General features: G+C 47.4%; 2 long non-coding RNA genes across 2 annotated transcripts; both read left to right on the top strand.

The window, feature by feature from the left end:
- The first annotated feature begins 1,330 nt into the window (after window positions 1-1,330).
- LOC132084394 (uncharacterized) lies at window positions 1,331-4,917 on the top strand. Its single transcript, XR_009420064.1, has 5 exons — window positions 1,331-1,543; window positions 2,168-2,231; window positions 2,929-3,004; window positions 3,772-3,889; window positions 4,484-4,917. It is a non-coding gene; the product is annotated as an uncharacterized LOC132084394 (long non-coding RNA).
- A 10,964-nt stretch (window positions 4,918-15,881) lies between these two features.
- Window positions 15,882-17,831, top strand: LOC132084309 (uncharacterized). Its single transcript, XR_009420048.1, has 2 exons — window positions 15,882-16,379; window positions 16,528-17,831. It is a non-coding gene; the product is annotated as an uncharacterized LOC132084309 (long non-coding RNA).
- The last annotated feature ends 377 nt before the right edge of the window (window positions 17,832-18,208 follow it).

Raw genomic sequence — 18,208 nt, 5'->3', positions numbered from 1 at the left:
CGGGGTGGGTGTCACTGGACTGCCTGCATGGAATGCCGACCCCGGCGCGGCCCCGGTGGTATTTTCTGTGACGTTTCAAGTGTACCCGACACATGCTGTGGTCTCAGCGGCGCCGCGGGCGGGCGTATTTCGGCGGGTTTGTGACAGGCATGTGGGGAAACGCCTCGCTGTGCCGGGGTCCTCTGACAGCCGCTTTCCCGCCCTGAGGGAGCCGAGCCGGGCCGAATAGTTCCGAAGAGCCGAAGAGCCGAGTGTGGGCGAAAACAGCCGAGTTTCCCCGAAGAGCCGAGTGTAGCCGAAAACAGCCGAGTTTCACCGAAGAGCCGAGTGTGGCCGAAAACAGCCGAGTTTCACCGAAGAGCCGAGTGTGGCCGAACACAGCCGACTTGAGACGAAGAGCCGAGTGTAGCCGAACACAGCCGACTTGAGACGAAGAGCCGATGATAGCCGAGTGTAACCGATAGCCGACTGTAGCCGACATTGGCCGCATTTAGACAAAGAGCCGAATATGACCGACTTTAGCCCAACCGGGCCGAGTTCAGCCGAAGAGCCGGAAAAGCCGAATTTAGACGAAAAGCCGAACCGAAACGATTTTAGACCTAAGCCGAACCAAGCCTAATTTAGCCGAGTTTATTTAAACAGAACCGAACGACGCCGCAGCACTCTGCCTGCAGAGCGCCGGTGCAGACGGCAGGGGGCGGTGTATAAAGCGAGTATAAAATATCAACTGTATATAAGAAGGAATAAAAAACTCTGTGTCATGTGCAGCAGTAGAAAATTTCAGGCTCCCAGGGAATAAATAGTTTTCTTTCAATCATTATAGTTTTGGGGTTTTTTTTACTCCCAGGTAGCCTGAAAGTTACTACTGCTGCTTTTTGATTCTAAAGCTAGGAAGGAAAACCAAGATTACAAATACAAGAAAAAGAAAGGGAAAGGGAAGGGGAAAAAAAGGAAAGGAAAGGAAAGAAAGCAGGAGAGCAGAAGGGAAGGGAAAGGAAAGGGGTGAAAAACAGCGTTAAAAAAAGAAAAAGAGTTGGAGGGGAAAAGAGAGGGCATTCGGGAGGAGCGGTCCTGCCTCAGGTCCTTCCCCGCCCTGGGGCGAAGGACCCGTTTGATGCCCGGGAGGGACTGCAGCTCCCGGTGGCGGGGGACGGAGCCGTGGCTGTCAGCCCGAGACTCCAACTCCCGGCAGGCCCTGCTGCCGGCGCGGCGTGTGACGCAACGGCTATCGCGGCACATGAGTGGCTACCAGCCCGAGACTCCAACTCCCGGCAGGCCCTGCTGCCGGCGCGACGTGTGACGCAACGGCCGACGCTGCCCGGCATTTTTCTCTAAATCGGCAGTAAATACAGCTGAGTAAAATTAGCTTGGTTTTCTTCCTTCTTTTTTAACTGAATTGTTTTTATCAAAAATACTATTTGAATATGTAGAAAAAGTGGGGATGTCCTGTACTATATCCTAGCTTTTCTTGTTTATAGGGTGCTCAGAAAACATGCGTCCCTTAGAGTCCCTCAGAAAGGTTCTCAGTGCGATCTCTACCAAGGTATGTATTTACTAATAAGTGATCCCTTTAGATATTTGCCTGTGTACCTTTTCCTGTAATTCAGAGCTTGCGTTCTGTGGGTTTTATGATAAACCTGTAAAATATGTAAGAATGCTTTTGCAAGTCTGAATCGTTGAAGGCAGCAGTAAGTGGATTTAGAGCCTGTTCTTGACCAGACAACGGGAAAAAGTGTGACTTTGATGCTGAACTTGTTTTTTTCATTTTTCATTTGACTTGTCTGGAATGATTTAGGAATAGAGAGAGCTAGAAAAAGAGAGAAATGGAATTGATTATGGAGCACTCCTCAAATGCTCACCACGATTCAGTGTAGAGCCGAAGTGAAGGGTGATGGAACAGAGCTCTGTGCTTTAGAAGGAAATAAATTTAAACCTGACCTCCGCACAGAGTCTCACTAACTTCTTTTGTTTTAAAATACAAAATATTATTAGGAAGTGTTGGAAGTTAGTGTTTTGGGAAAGAAACGGCAGTTCCACAGAACATTCCATTTAACAGAGGCTCTGGGAACGATTCATGTTGTAACTGCTGTCACTGCAATCAGTTGGTGGTTCAGCCTTGAAATGTGCACTTGCCCTTCTATAAAGCACTGTTTTGTTTGCCTTTCAGTGCTATGAGTCTTGATAAATTGGAGAAGAGCCCAAGAGAAATTTTTCATCCCTTGATATAAAAGGTAGGAAGTGACTTTTTTTGGTTTGGTTCTTTTTCTTTATTATTTCCTGGAAATAAAAGTAATTAAGTATAGGTACTACTGGTTTGTTTCTTCCAGTAGCAGATGATAACAATAGCAGTAGTAATAGTAAAAATAATAATAGAAATAATAATAATAGCAATGTAATACTACCTAAACTGTCTTTATCCATTGAACTGGCCATTTCAAATCAAAACTTCTAAACACAAATCAAACCATCATCCTCGTAGAATCTTTCACAGCAGTGGGCTATAGATCCTGGTTTTGTTGACAGGATTTATTGGTTCTGGAATAGCAAGAGGGAAGTACAAGCCTAACTACTTCTAGCTCACAGACCCATCCAGTGAATACTGCTTTGTGTTTTGGTGGGCTTGTGATGACTTTGAAATCAATTGCTCATTCCAGTAAAAAAAATTAATGTTTTTTTGAACCTGACAGCAGAAATAACTTTAGGCACCAACTTAATAATAACAGATCACCAATTTAAGTTCATAATTTTATGCTGTACTATCAAAGTTTAAAGGTAAATTTTTACTTATTAGGAGATGGTATAAAGTGTATGTTCCAATGTGTTGGATGTATGCAAAGGTACATACGTACCCGAAAGTCCTTAGAGGAAACAAATTTTTACGTCTGCTGTTTGATTGTTTCTCATACAATATTTGGTTTTATTTCCCAGGGATCGGTGAATTTTAACTTTGGAGTCCTCTGTGCTAAGGATGCTCAGCCTACAGATGATGAAATGTTCAGTAATGGTGAGTTTTTCACCTTCTCTTTAATTGCTATGCTGATCTGAATAAGAAAAAAACAAAAGCGAGAGAAAAAAAAAGGATGGTTTATTATTTTTTACGCTGTTATGTTTGTTTCCTCAGTATTTGCTGCAGCTCTGCGAACCCAAGCTTTGGGTTCCTTCTGTCCCACTGGGAGTTGCCCAGTTTGGTTGCATCTGGTGAAATTCACCCTGAGACCTTACAGAGCTAGCTCAAACTACGTGAGAGCCATTTGCAGTTCTCTCCAGACACCTGGAGAATGGGTGATGTTTCTGAGGGTCTGGCAAGTATACTTGTATCAAAACTCAGTCTGTGAAATTTCTGGGGAAAATCCTTCTGTGTCCTGAAGGGTTCAAACTCTGGTGAGGATCCAGTTATCAGGTGCTCACCTGGATGGTTCCAGCTCTTAAAGTGAACACTTGTACTCTTACCCTGTAGTTTACATCTATTGTATTTTTGTTATTTTGCAAGATTTTACGGCTTTGCAAAATATTGTGCATTTCACTCTTTGGAACCTCTCAGATCGTTCTTTGGTGCAGCACCACCTCATGGGACACTTGGCTGCCGTCCTGAAGGGGTCGGTCGCTAGAATTGTAAATCCTGGAGAGTTTGTAAGTCTTCTGTCCCCAGGGAGGTACCATGCTTTGTTTACTTTTGTTCTGTTTGTTAGGTGCTGCTTCTCATTGGAAGTATGAATTTCAAACTACCCTGTTCTTATTTTAACTGTTTTCCTGGTTCTCTCCCTACGGCAGGGAAAGACTCTCGTATCCTTGTCGTCGGGCTCGGTGCTGTCCAAGAAGATGCAGAGACTAAAAAAATCATAAGAAGCAAAATATGACTGCAGGGAAAACAAGCTGGAGAGAACAAAAGGTGATATTGTTATCCTTACCCTGTATTAGAAACATCCGCTGTGCTTTGATGCTGGCAGCTGCCAGGGGCTTGTTAGCTCTTTGTAGGCAGGTGTAGGTGTTCACTTGTAGGTTTTTTCTCTGGACAAGTCAATTCAAACTTTGCTAAGCTTATATTTGCAAATTACTCTCTAGCACAGTCCAGCATGACATTTTTGAATGTTGTAAAAATACCATGTTACTTGGAAATTGCTAATGATGAGAAGCTTTAGGGAAAAATAAGATGTCAGGGTTGGGAGATGTGAGAAGAATTTTGAGGGGATGTTAGACTGAAATAAAGCACACTTGAAGCTGGACTGGCACGCTGGCAGATCCCCTATTAAACAGTAGCGCTGAGATTAGGCTGGGGGTTGCCCATTGTTTCTGTAGAAATAAATGTTTTCTGGTCTTCAGAGGTAAGCTGCTTTGAAAAGCTGGAAGGCACAGCATAGTGACAATCCGTGTGCTTCGCATTAAAAATAGATTTCAGAAGGGTCCTAGGCTTTTGTCTTTTCCTAGAAGTCGATGTAATCCTATTGAGGAGTTTTTAATTCTGTGCTGCCATGTCATCGATCAGGGCCCTGTCGTACTAATCATCATACAGATGCAAAACAAAAAATCAGACCCTGTCCCGACCACTTAGAGCCCAGAACACGATTTCCTCAGGCTGCCATTTGTGTGCCATCGGTACTCACCATGGAAGCGAGCTGGGGATTGTTGCACCCGTTGGGAACAAACCGCTTCTCGTCACACAGAAATGGAATTGGGACGACGCCTCAGCCAGCCTCTCTCTCCTGAATCTGCAGCAGAGCAGTTCCAGTCCATGCGGGCAATCCAGTTCCTGACGATCTGAGCGCACGGAGCAGCGCTCAGCTGCTGTGGGGGGCTCAGGGAGGGCAGAGTGTGCATTGTCATCTTCCTGAACCTACAGACGCGAATCAAAGTGAGAAGCCACAGGGTGGAAATCAGTCGCATATATGCTAAATAAAACTTGCAGGTTTTTTTTAAGAATTGTTTTTGCTTGTTCTTTGTTGTGCTTCTGTGCTTAGAAAACCTCCCTTTACAATCAGTTCAATTCATCAATTGAACCTTTGTTTGCAGACTCTCACTGAGCAGAATTTGTTGCAGACTCAGTGCACGCTGTGCAGGCCTCCCGGGAGTGTGAGGAGCTCACGTGTGCTACTTTTTGCTTTAGGACGCTCTGAGGTATTTATTCCTTTTGGGATACATGATGAGAATTCCCAAGAGAGGTAGTTATAAGGTATGACATCGGGAAAAAGCCTGTGTGGTTGGAATGTTGTTGCTGTCAAAAGTTAATTTTTTTCTTAGCCAGTAGTTAGCTTTTTGCTTTATTTTTGTGGTATCAATATTTTATTGTTTAAAAAATTCCTTCAAAATAACTTCAGTGGTCGCCCACCAGTACCTTGTTCAGATTTGCCTATTTGCTTGTAGCTGAAATGTTCACATCTTGTTTATCATTCTATTTAAGAAACTGCTGCCCAGCCAACTAATAACTGAATATCCATCTGTCTAGGACACGGGGAGAGGATTTAGGTAATGTCTTTATTTCCAGAAAAAAGTTCCAGTGTAGTTTCTAAATAGAGGAGAAGGGGGTGAAGACTCGGGGCTCTGATGCCATTGGGGCACCCCAAGGTCCCCAGGAGAGGGGGCCCCACGGCGGTGCAGGAGCAGGTGTGTTCTCATGTAATATTGAACAAATTATAAATATAAATATGAAAATTATAAACATGAAAATATTTTTAAAATACTTAAATAAAGCGGGTTTTCTTTATTGGTCAATAGGCAGTGTTTTGATTGTAAAAATTATAAATGCAAATAATATAAAGGTAGAAATCTAAGTTTAGAAATATATAATAAATACATACAGATAAATATAAAAATTTAAAATATCAGAAAAAATTAGTTGTAGCAGTAGATATTATACATAATTTAAATAATGATTTAAATCTATTTTAAAATTTTATATATATAATATATCATTATTAATGTAATACATCCAAAGAAACGATAAATTAAAATATGAATGTATAATTATACAAAGTATAAATAAAAAATATTTCAGTATCCTTTAAAAGAAGGGTTTTTTTATTTATTTGGTTAGAGACGGGGTTTTTATTTGGAATAATGGAAGTATTATAGAAGTATAAAATTAAATATAGAAATATACAGTCAATATAGAAAGATATTTGTAAAAACACGAGCGAACGACGCCTCCTTCGGCCGAACCAAGGCGAGACCGGCGGAACCTGACGGCCTCGAGCGAACCGAGGCCAGGCTTGCGAGGCTGCCTGAACGGAGCCGAGCTCAGCCGAACCGAGCCCGCTGCTCTCGTGCGCGCTAATTAGCGCGAGTGCGGTCACTGCCCAATGAGCTCCTGTGCCACGCCGCGCTCCCGATCGTGTCCGTGCGATGGCCGGGCCGCCCGCGGGACGCGGCAGCAGGAGAGCCCCGAGCCGGGCGAGTTTAACGTGAGGCGGCGCCGCTTGCCCGCCGTCAGGGAGCCGAGCCGAGGCGAGCTCAGCCGAACGCGGAGAGAGCGGCTCCGAGTTGGGCCGAAGCGAGCCGAGCCGCGCCGAGGGCAGAGAGCGGCTCCGAGTTCGGCCGAAGAGAGCCGAGCCGCGCCGAGCGCAGAGAGCGGCTCCGAGTTCGGCCGAGGCGAGCCGGGCCGCGCAGAGAGTGGCTCCGAGTTCGACCGAAGCGAGCCGAGCCGCGCCGGGCGCACAGAGAGGCTCCGAGTTCGGCCGAAGCGAGCCGAGGCGCGCCGAGCGCAGAGAGCGGCTCCGAGTTCGGCCGAAGCGAGCCGAGCCGCGCCGGGCGCACTGATCGGCTCCGAGTTCGGCCGAAGCGAGCCGAGCCGCGCCGGGCGCACAGAGAGGCTCCGAGTTCGGCCGAAGCGAGCCGAGGCGCGCCGAGCGCAGAGAGCGGCTCCGAGTTCGGCCGAAGCGAGCCGAGGCGCGCCGGGCGCACAGAGCGGCTCCGAGTTCGGCCGAAGCGAGCCGAGCCGCGCCGGGCGCACTGATCGGCTCCGAGTTCGGCCGAAGCGAGCCGAGCCGCGCCGGGCGCAGAGAGCGGCTCCGAGTTCGGCCGAAGCGAGCCGAGGCGCGCCGAGCGCAGAGAGCGGCTCCGAGTTCGGCCGAAGCGAGCCGAGCCGCGCCGGGCGCACAGAGAGGCTCCGAGTTCGGCCGAAGCGAGCCGAGGCGCGCCGAGCGCAGAGAGCGGCTCCGAGTTCGGCCGAAGCGAGCCGAGGCGCGCCGGGCGCACAGAGCGGCTCCGAGTTCGGCCGAAGCGAGCCGAGCCGCGCCGGGCGCAGAGAGCGGCTCCGAGTTCGGCCGAAGCGAGCCGAGGCGCGCCGAGCGCAGAGAGCGGCTCCGAGTTCGGCCGAAGCGAGGCGATCCGTGCCGAAGGGTCGAGTCCAGCCGAATGCAGATGACAATGGCCGAGTTTAGCCGATTAGAGCCGAGTTTAGCCGAGCAGCTGTGAGCCTTGCACGCTTGAGGTGAGCGTGCATCGTTGCCGGCCTGGGATTGAGTGAAATGCACTAAGGAAACCAGCTCTGGGGAGGGAGGCAGGGAAATCCTCTCTTAACGTTTACCAATTCGTCCGTCAAACTCATCACGTCAGGACAGAGTGAAGACTGAAAGTGTAAGAAGATGTGGAGGGAAACAGAGAATCTGGCAGGAGCATCGAACGCACAAGTGCACGAATTTTGCTTTTTGCTTGGATGTAAACTCAGAAGTTGTAAGGAATTTGGGAAGGAGAAGGGACATTTCAGAAGGAGAAGAAGTTGTTGTTGGAGTCCTGGCAAAAGCTTTAAAAAAAAAAAAAAAAGTGGTTTCTTTTTTCTTCACTATTATATTCTTTGGTGGTATATGGTGTGCTGTTTTATTTCTTGGTGTTATTAGCTCTGTGTAAATTGTTTATTGAGTCAAGCTAACTTTGCATGGGTTGTTTTGTATTTGAGGTAGGATCAATTTCAAGAGGTTTCTTTCACAGACTTCTGATAGGTATTACTGGGATTTTGGTTTTGTTTACTGTATGCATAAACATAGAGATTTGGTAGGGCCAGCTGGGCTGCTGGAGTTTTGGGTGTGAATTTATTAGATGGCTTTTGGTAAACACAGAATAATTATGTAAGGTAACAGCAAATTACCCAATTACCCAATTGATCTAGCTATGTAACCTTACCACAAAGTTTTATATCTTGCCAGTTTTCTGTTCTTCTGCTCCAAGTAGTTGTTGCAAAAAAAGAAAGCACTGTTACTTTTCTGAAAAGTTTTCTTCTATAACAAGCCCTTTACTGCCCTTGAATGTGAGTCAGAGGAGCCAAACAGCTGTAGCTGCTCTGAGGGCTTGGTGGGATTCGCCCCCTCCCTTTTCCTGGGTGGCATGGGAACGAGAGGCGGGCACAATCAGGGGTATATTAACCCCAGCCGTGGCTGAGGGGCTTCATTCCCTCTCTGGGATGTGCTGGGTTAAGAGCTCTCCTCATTTCAGTGAAGAGGCTTTTTCAGCCCGTCTCAGCATCTTTTCAGCAGGTGTTTCTGGGCATCTAAAGCACAGAGGCTTGGAAGATTCTGTGAAGAAAACAGCATGGAATACAGGGAGTATTTAGGTTTGTGATTTTGGGTTTTGTGTTTAGGAGTGGTAAGGTGCTTTTGTAATTTTTAGTTTTGCTCTGGTTGTTTTTTTGGTTGGATTTCTTTTGGTGGAATTTTTGGGTTTTTTTGGTTTTCATTTTGGGGTTTTTAGTTGGTTTTTGTGGGGGTTTTGGATTTTTTGATGTTTTCTGTGGTTTTTTTGTTTCTGTGGGGAGTTAGGTGTTTTGGGATTTATTGTTTGTGTGGGTTTTGTTTGTTTGGTTTTTTTCTTTGTTTGTTTTTGGGATTGGTTTTGTTGTGTTTTTTTTGTTTTGTTTTGTTTTTTTTTAATTGAGGAGTGCAACTCCCTGAAATTCCAAGCTGTGTCAAGCACAACATTTTATTCAGCAGATTGATCATGTCACAAGAGGGATCCGCCCAAGGTCCAAGATGATGTTTGAGATTGAGGCTTCAGGTGAGTTGAGGATTGTGATTGGGAGAGGGAGGGTGAGCAGTTAGGAGTTCTTGGGAGGGAGTTTGCAGGCAGCAGGGTGAGAAAGGGTCTTTATTTGTTTATTTGAGGCCTCCCCTACACAAGGCTTCTCAGAAGCCTAGCAGAGGCATTCCCATGTCTTACAGCACACAAGGTCATCCACTGCACTCAGGGGAATGCCATTTAACTTTGCCTTTCTCTAACCCAGGTGCCACTCCTAATGAAGGCCTTGGAATCATGATGAAGCTGGAGCCTGAAGGAGCCAGGCACACTCAGGAGAGGGCAAGTAGCTGCCTTGGTGGGATTTGGCCCACATAACTCTGGACTCATACTTTGGTTTTGGTTTTCTTTATTGTAGCTCACCGAGAGGCTCACAGGCCATCACGAGGCCCTCCGAGGCAGACTCATTTCAGGTGCAGCGTGGATTCCCATCACCGATCATCCAAAAGATAAGTCGAGGGCCTTGGCCTGGAGATGAGAGAATAGTGGGTTGGGAGTTCTTGGGGCAGATTTGAAAATTGGCAGCCGGAAAAGCAATCTTCTCCAAAGGCCTCTTAGGACAGCTAAAGGGAGAGGCTCTCCTTTTGATGGCAGCTTTCAGGCGGGCAGTGCAGAACAGCTCCGGTCTGTGTTGTGTTGTCCAGTGTTCTGTGTTCCCTGGTGTGTCTTTGGGGTCCCTTTTGCCTTTTCCCCTCGAGACCCTCACCACAAGCATGATGTGTCGTGTTTCATGTCCCCCCTGTTTGCCACTTTCTGTGTCACGGGTGTGTGCACACATTTGTGCCGGAGCTGTTCTGCCCTGCCGCATGGCCTGCTGCAGTAGGAGAAACCGTGGGGCGTTGGAATTTGTAATGCTGGCTGTACTTGGGCTCTAGATGCTATTCCTAGATTGACATAAGGTGTTTGCAGCTTGTGAGTAACCCTGGTGGTGTTTGACATATGTTCTAACTTTCTTTCAGGTGCAGACGCATTCCACGTGTGGCAGAGGGTCAGGGTTAGGAGGTGCCGGGCCTTCTTAGGAGCGCGGTGAGTAGCAGAGTGGTGGGGTTTTGGCCAATGCGGTGCCAAGATCAGGCCCTGATGTTTGGTTCTCTTTAATCTAGCTGTCTGAGAGACACCAGCCCGGTGCCAGCAGGACCTTCCCAGCTGACGAGGTGGCCTTTCTTTGCACCTGACAGGGACCAGCATCCCCAGATGTCTGAGAGATAAGTAGAGGGCTGTGACCCACAGAGGGGATGAAAGCAGGGTGCTGGTTTGGGAATTCCTGGGAGGGGGTTTTGAGTCCAATTTTGGGGGGGGGGTGTGGTGTGTTCATGAAGTGGCCCCTTAGGCCCCATAAAAGCCAAGTCTCACTTTTGATTGCAGTGCTGAGGTGTGCAGCAGGGCAGAGCAGTCCCGGTGTGTCTCGTGTCACTTCTCTATTGTGCATTATGTGTTGTTTGCGTATGCCATATCTTCCACTTTGAGGGTCCTGTCAGAAACCCTGGCATCATTGGTAGCATCTGTGATCTCTGCACTCCTTGGCCTGGCGCCCAGGCCACAGAACTTTTGACTAGGGAGCTCAGACAAGCATCAGACTCTCTTCTCTCTTTGGAAGCATCCAGTCAGACGTCTTTTCAGGTCTTGTTCTGAGCTGTATGGACAGCTGTGCCCCACCTGGATCCATTATGGTGGATTAGGACTTGTAATATTACGAGGTTAGGTAGAGGATTTTGACTGTAGGATTCCTAGGCATCAGTCTTTGCTGTTCTTGGAATAAATCATTCAGTAATCATCTTCTTCCTCCAGGGTTCTCTGAGCCTCATCAGCTCACCATCGGTCTCAGCTCACTCATCTCCTTTTGCATTCTCTCAGTCCTTGCAGCCGTTTTCCTTGCCAAGAGATTTCTGTTCCTGTTGTGTCCCCGTTGTCTGTCCTATCCTGTGTCATGGCTCTCAGCACACATTTGTGCCGGAGCTGCTCTGCCCTGCTGCACAGCCTGGTGCGATAGGAGAAGTCCCAGGGACTTGGAGTTTGTAATGTGGGGTGTAGTTGGACTCTAGATGGGATTTGTAGATGGGCACATCATATCTGGAGCTCATCAGTTATCCTGCCACAGTGTGACTCTTGTCCTAACTTTTTTTTCAGGTTCAGATGGATTAAATGTGTGCCAGAGGGCCCCATGCCAGGTGTGGGGATTCTCCTGAGTAGGTGAGGCCCCATTTGCCTCTGCAGCAGACTCTGTTACACCTCTCAACTGACTCTGTTACACTGCTGTTCTTTGTCTTTCTTTTAGGAAGTAAATCTGGATGCCAGCAGTCAACGTGAGCAGTGGAGAGAATTGGTTGTTATTGCTCAGCTCTCAAGCACAACAATTTCGCAGCAGATTCATCGTGTCACAAGACGGATCTGCCCAGTGTCAAGGATGATGTTTGAGATTGAGGCTTCAGGTGAGTTGAGGATGGTTACTGGGAGAGGGAGGGTGAGCAGGCATCCAGTTAGGAGTTCTTGAGAGGGGGTTTGCAGGCAGCAGGGTGAGAAAGGGTCTTTATTTGTTTATTTGAGAGCCCCTCCCAAGGTGTCTCAGAAGCCTAGCAGAGGCATTGCCATGGCTTACAGCATACAAGGTGATCCACTGCACTCAGAGGAATGCCATTTAACTTTGTCTTTCTGTAACCCAGGTGCCACTGCTAATAAAGGCCACAGCCTTGGAATCAGGATGAAGCTGGAGCCTGAAGGAGCCAGGCACACTCAGGAGAGGGCAAGTAGCTGACTTGCAGGGATTTGGCCCACATAACTCTGGACTCACTCTTTGGTTTTGGTTTTCTTGATTGCAGCTGACCGAGAGGCTCACAGGCCATCACAGAGCCCTCCAAGGCAGACTCATTTCAGGTGCAGCGTGGATTCCCCTCACCGATCATCCAAAAGATAAGTCGGGGGCCACAGCCTGGAGATGGTGGAGTAGCAGGTTGGGAGTTTTTGGGACAGATTCAAAAATGAGCAGAGAGGAAAGCAATCTTCTCCAAAGGCCTTTTAGGACAGCTAAAGGGAGAGGCTCTACTTTTGATGGCAGCTTTCAGGCGGGCAGTGCAGAACAGCTCCGGTCTGTATCCTGTTGTCCGGTGTGCTGTGTTCCCTAGTGTGTCTTTGGGGTCCCTTTTGCCTTCTCCCCTCGAGGCCCTCACCACAAGCATGGTGTGTCGTGTTTCATGTCCCCCTGTTTGTCACTTTCTGTGTCACGGGTGTGTGCACACATTTTTTGCCGGAGCTGTTCTGCCCTGCCGCATGGCCTCCTGCAGTAGGACGAACCGTAGGGAGGGGGAATTTGTAATGTGGGCTGTACTTGGGCTCTAGATGTTGTTCCTAGATTGACATAAGATGTTTGCAGCTTGTGAGTTACCCTGGTGGTGTTTGACATATGTTCTAACTTTCTTTCAGGTGCAGATGCATTCCACGTGTGGCAGAGGGTCAGGGTTAGGAGGTGCCGGGCCTTCTTAGGAGCGCGGTGAGTAGCAGAGTGGTGGGGTTTTGGCCAATGCGGTGCCAAGATCAGGCCCTGATGTTTGGTTCTCTTTAATCTAGCTGTCTGAGAGACACCAGCCCGGTGCCAGCAGGACCTTCCCGTTTGACAAGGTGGCCTTTCTTTGCACCCGAGACCCGCATCCCCAGCTGTATGAGAGATAAGTAGAGGGCTACGACCCACAGTGGGGATGAAGTCATGGTGCTGTTTCGGGAAATACGGGGTGGAGTTTTTGATTCAGCTTTGGCGGTGGGGGATGTTCATGAGGTGGCCCCTTAGGCCTCATAAAAGCCAAGTCTCACTTTTGATCACAGTGTTGAGGTGTGCAGGGCAGAGCAGTCCCGGTGTGTCTCGTGTCACTTGTCTGTTGTGCATTATGTGTTGTTTGTGTATCCAATGTCTTTTACCTTTGGAGGGCCCTGTCAGTACCCCTGGCATCATTGTTAGCATCTCTGATCTCTGCATTCCCTGGCCCGGCACCCAGGCCATATATGAGTTTCTGATACCTGTCTGAGCTCCCCAGTCAAAAGTTACCTCTTTGGAAGCATCCAGTCAGATTTCTTGTCAGGTCTAGTTCTGAGCTGTATGGACAGCTATGCCCCACCTGGATCCATTGTGGTGGATTAGGACTTGTAATAATATGAGGTTAGGTACAGCATTCTGACCGTAGGATTCCTAGGCATCCATCTTTGCTGTTCTTGGAATTAATCATTCAGTTATCATCTTCGTCCCCCAGGGTTTTCTGAGCCTCATCAGCTCACCATCGGTCTCAGCTCACTCATCTCCTTTTGCATTCTCTCAGTCCTTGCAGCCATTTTCCTTGCCAAGAGATTTCTTTTCCTGTTGTGTCCCCTGTTGTTGTCTGTCCTGTCTGTCCTGTGTCACGGGTGTCAGCACACATTTGGGATGGGGCTGCTCTGCCGTGCTGCACAGCCTGGTGCGATAGGACAAGTCTTGGAGACTTGGAATGTGTAATGTGGGGTGTAGTTGGACACTAGATGGGATCTGTGGATGGGCACAGGGCATCTGGAGCTCATCAGTTATCCTGCAACAGTGTGACTCTTGTCCTAACTTTTTTTTCAGATTCAGATGGATTAAAAGTGTGCCAGAGGGCCCCATCCCGGGCGAGGGGATTGCCCCGAGCCGGTGAGGCCCCATTTGTCTCTGCAGCAGAAGTGTGTATGGTGAGTGTGTTACAGCTCTGTTCTTTGTCTTTCTTTTCAGGATGTCAATCTGGATGCCAGCAGTCAAGGTGAGCAGTGGAGAGAATTGGCTGTTATTGCTCAGCTCTCAAGCACAACAATTTTTCAGCAGATTCGTCGTGTCACAAGAGGGATCTGCCCAGTGTCAAGGATGATGTTTGAGATTGAGGCTTCAGGTGAGTTGAGGATGGTGCCTGGGAGAGGGAGGGTGATCAGGTATCCAGTTTAGGATTTCTTGGGAGCGGGTTTGCAAGCAGCAGGGTGAGAAAGGGTGTTTATTTGAGGGCCCCCCCACACAAGGCTGTTCAGAAGCCTAGCAGAGGCATTGCCATGGCTTACAGCATACAAGGTGATCCACTGCACTCAGAGGAATGCCATTTAACTTTGTCTTTCTGTAACCCAGGTGCCACTGCTAATAAAGGCCACAGCCTTGGAATCAGGATGAAGCTGGAGCCTGAAGGAGCCAGGCACACTCAGGAGAGGGCAAGTAGCTGACTTGCAGGGATTTGGCCCACATAACTCTGGACTCATACTTTGGTTTTGGTTTTCTTGATTGCAGCTGACCGAGAGGCTCACAGGCCGTCACAGAGCCCTCCAAGGCAGACTCATTTCAGGTGCAGCATGGATTCCCCTCACCGATCATCCAAAAGATAAGTCGGGGGCCACGGTCTGGAGATGGCGGAGTAGCAGATTGGGAGTTCTTGGGACAGATTCAAAAATGAGCAGAGGGGAAAGCAATCTTCTCCAAGGGCCTCTTAGGACAGCTAAAGGGAGAGGCTCTACTTTTGATGGCAGCTTTCAGGCGGGCAGTGCAGAACAGCTCCGATCTGTGTCCTGTTGTCCGGTGTGCCGTGCTCCCTGGTGTGTCTTTGGGTTCCCTTTTGCCTTTTCCCCTCGAGGCCCTCACCACAAGCATGATGTGTCGTGTTTCATGTCCCCCCTGTTTGTCACTTTCTGTGTCACGGGTGTGTGCACACATTTTTTGCCGGAGCTGTTCTGCCCTGCCGCATGGCCTGCTGCAATAGGACGAGCCTTGGGGAGTTGAAATTTGTAATGTGGGCTGTACTTGGGCTCTAGATGTTGTTCCTAGATTGACATATGGTGTTTGCAGCTTGTGAGTTATCCTGGTGATGTTTGACATGTGTTCTAACTTTCTTTCAGGTGCAGACGCATTCCACGTGTGGCAGAGGGTCAGGGTCAGGAGGTGCCGGGCCTTCTTAGGAGCGCGGTGAGTAGCAGAGCGGTGGGGTTTTGGCCGATGCGGTGCCAAGATCAGGCACTGATGTTTGGTTCTCTTTAATCTAGCTGTCTGAGAGACACCAGCCCGGTGCCAGCAGGACCTTCCCATCTGATGAGGTGGCCTTTCTTTGCACCTGACAGGGACCAGCATCCCCAGCTGTATGAGAGATAAGTAGAGGGCCGTGACCCACAGAGGGGCTGAAAGCACGGTGCTGGTTTGGGGATTACAGGGAGGGGGTTTTGAGTCCAGTTTGGAGGTGGGGGGGTGTTAATGAAGTGGCCCCTTAGGCCCCATAGAAGGCAAGTCTCACTTTTGATCACAGTGCTGAGGTGTGCAGCAGGGCAGAGCAGTCCCGGTGTGTCTCGTGTCACTTGTCTGTTGTGAATTGTGTGTTGTTTGTGTATCCCATGTCTTTTACCTTAGGGGTGCCTGTCATTAATCTTGGCATCATTGTTAGCATCTGTGATCTCTGCATTCCCTGGCCTGGCACCCAGGCCACAGAACTTTTGACTGGGGAGCTCAGACAGGCGTCAGACTCTCTTCTGTCTTTGGAAGCATCGCATCTGATGTCTTGTCAGGTCTCGGTCTGGGCTGTATGGACAGCTATGCCCCCACCTGGATCCATTTTGGTGGATTAGGACTTGGCGTAATATGAGGTTAGGTAGAGGATTCTGACCGTAGGATTCCTAGGCATCCATCTTTGCAGTTCTTAGAAGAAATCATTCAGTTATCATCTTCTTCCTTCGGGGTTCTCTGAGCCTCATCAGCTCACCATCAGTTTGAACTCGGTCCTCTCCTTTTGCATTCTCTCAGTCCTTGCAGCCATTTTCCTTGCCTAGAATTTTCTGTCTGTGTTGTGTCCCCGTTGTCTGTCCTGTCCTGTCCATCCTGTGTCACGGCTGTCAGCACACATTTGTGCCCGAGGTGCTCTGCCCTGCCGCATAGCCTGGTGCAATAGGAGAGGGCCCGGGGATTTGTAATGTGCAGTGTGGGGTGTAGTTGGACTCTAGATGGGATTTGTAGATGGACACAGGATATCTGGAGCTCTTCAGTTATCATTGAACCGTCTGACTGTTGTCCTAACTTTTTTTTCAGATGCACCTCCTCAGATGACTGCAGTAGTTGTGTAGGTTCCTTCTTCTGAAAGGGAATAGGGCGCAAGAATTCATCTTCCAGAGAATTTTTGCAAGTCCTGGCTTGTATTGTATCTGCCTATGGTGGCTTATGTTCTATGTACCTATACATCTGTCTTCTATTGGATTTTGGGTAGAAAATTTATCAGTCCAGAGAGGAGACAAGTCCTAGCTGTCAGATAGCCACTCGTTGACCCTTCCTGTCGTCTCACAGGTCCCCGAGGCTGCTGATTTCCCCAGGATCTGCCATTTTACCTCAAGGAGCGGCAGCCGGAAGATGTGTCACAGCACGTTCTTCAGCATCTCGAGTAAGGGCCGCAGTGAGCATTTAAGTGGAAAGATTGTGTGAGCGTGTGTGAGAGCACGTGGCTGTGTCTGTCTGTGTCTGCTCGTTTCTGCGTGTGTGAGTGCTTGCTGACTGGATTTAACCTTGTGTGTGTGACTTTTGCTTTCCAGGTTTTGCGACTCCTTGTTAAATTTAGAATAAAAAATCCCCAGCCGGGTTGTATTGCATGAACTGACATGATATGTACCGATTTTGGCTTAAAACCCAGAAAACCAGACGAAGATGAGCAGGAAAAAACCAGAAAAAAACCACATGATGGACAAGAAAAAAACCCAGAAAAAGCCCAGGATGGGCAAGAAAGCAACGAGAAAAAAAACCCAGAAAATAATCCCAGATGGGCAAGAAAAAAACGTAGAAAAACCCCAGAAAATCACCCAAGATGGGCAAGAAAAAAACCCAGAAAAAAACCCAAAAAAAAAACCTCTGAGATGGGCAAGAAGAAAACCAGAAAAAAGTCTGAAGATGGGCAAGAAAAAACCCAGAAAAAACCCCCAAGATGGACAAGAAATAACCCAGAAAAAAATTCGAAGAAGGGCAAGAAAAGACCCAGAAAACACCCAGAAAAAAATCGCAACCCAAGTATAAATATAGAAATGTTTGTCAAGTATATGCAAATATATAAAGAAATGTTAAATTATTTGAAATATAAAATAACATAAATATAACATTTATACAGTATTACTTGTGTTATGGATCATATTGATTTTTATTTATTTCCTATAATACACTACAATATTTATATCAATTTTACATCTATCATATCTATCATTTGTTATATGTTATACCAGATTGATATACTCTAGGTTTTTTTAAGTAGTTTAAAATAAAGGGGATTTTTTTCTTTTTTATTTGGCAAAAGCAGGTGTTTTAGTATAAACATTATAAATACAAATAATATAAAGGTAGAAATCTAAGAATAGAAATAGATCATAAATAGCTGAAGGTTAATATAAAAATTAAAAATGTAAGGAAAAATAAGTTGTAGCAGTAGATATGGTACATAATTAGGAAAATAATTTATCTCTTATTTGAATAGGATACATGTTATACATAATGATTAATATAATGCTTAAGTATAAACTGCAAATATAAATGTGAATATAGTCATGAGCGCTATAAATATAAAAATATTTCAATGTAGTTTAAAAGAATAGAGCTTTTTTGTATTTATTTAGTTAGGATGGGATTTGTATTTTAAATAGTGAAAGCATGATAGAAATGTAATTTTAGACATAGAAATATGCAATCAATGTGGAAAGATATTTATAAAAGCACAAAATATAAGTAAATATAAATAATAGAAATAGAATAATGTTATATAAATTACATGCTACATCAATGTCCACTATAGCTATGCATGTGAATATAAATACGAAAAATGGAAATAAAAAATTTATTTAAACATGGCTTTAAAGCAAGGGGCCTTGTTTGATTCTGGTGGGGTAAGAGGCAGGTTTTTGGCATTTATTTCAGAGCAGTTTTCGGCGGGGGTCGCCCCTGTTCTTTTTTGCCACCTTCCCTGCCCGCAGCCCCGAGGCGCGCTGCGCCCCCGGCTGGGGCGGGCGGCAGTGCTGCCGCCTTGTGGGCAGAGCGCGGTACTGCAGCCCTGCGCCGAGAGGCCGCCACCTTGGGAGTGGCGCGTCGCGGATGTCGCGGACTTTTGGTTGACCTTCTCAACAGGGCGGCGAAAAGGGCGGGGAAGTGGAGGACCGGGGTGGGTGTCACTGGACTGCCTGCATGGAATGCCGACCCCGGCGCGGCCCCGGTGGTATTTTCTGTGACGTTTCAAGT

The sequence above is a fragment of the Ammospiza nelsoni genome, chromosome 26 (assembly GCF_027579445.1).
Source record: "Ammospiza nelsoni isolate bAmmNel1 chromosome 26, bAmmNel1.pri, whole genome shotgun sequence".
NCBI classification, from domain to species: domain Eukaryota; kingdom Metazoa; phylum Chordata; class Aves; order Passeriformes; family Passerellidae; genus Ammospiza; species Ammospiza nelsoni.
This window is presented reverse-complemented; position numbering and strand designations above follow the sequence as displayed.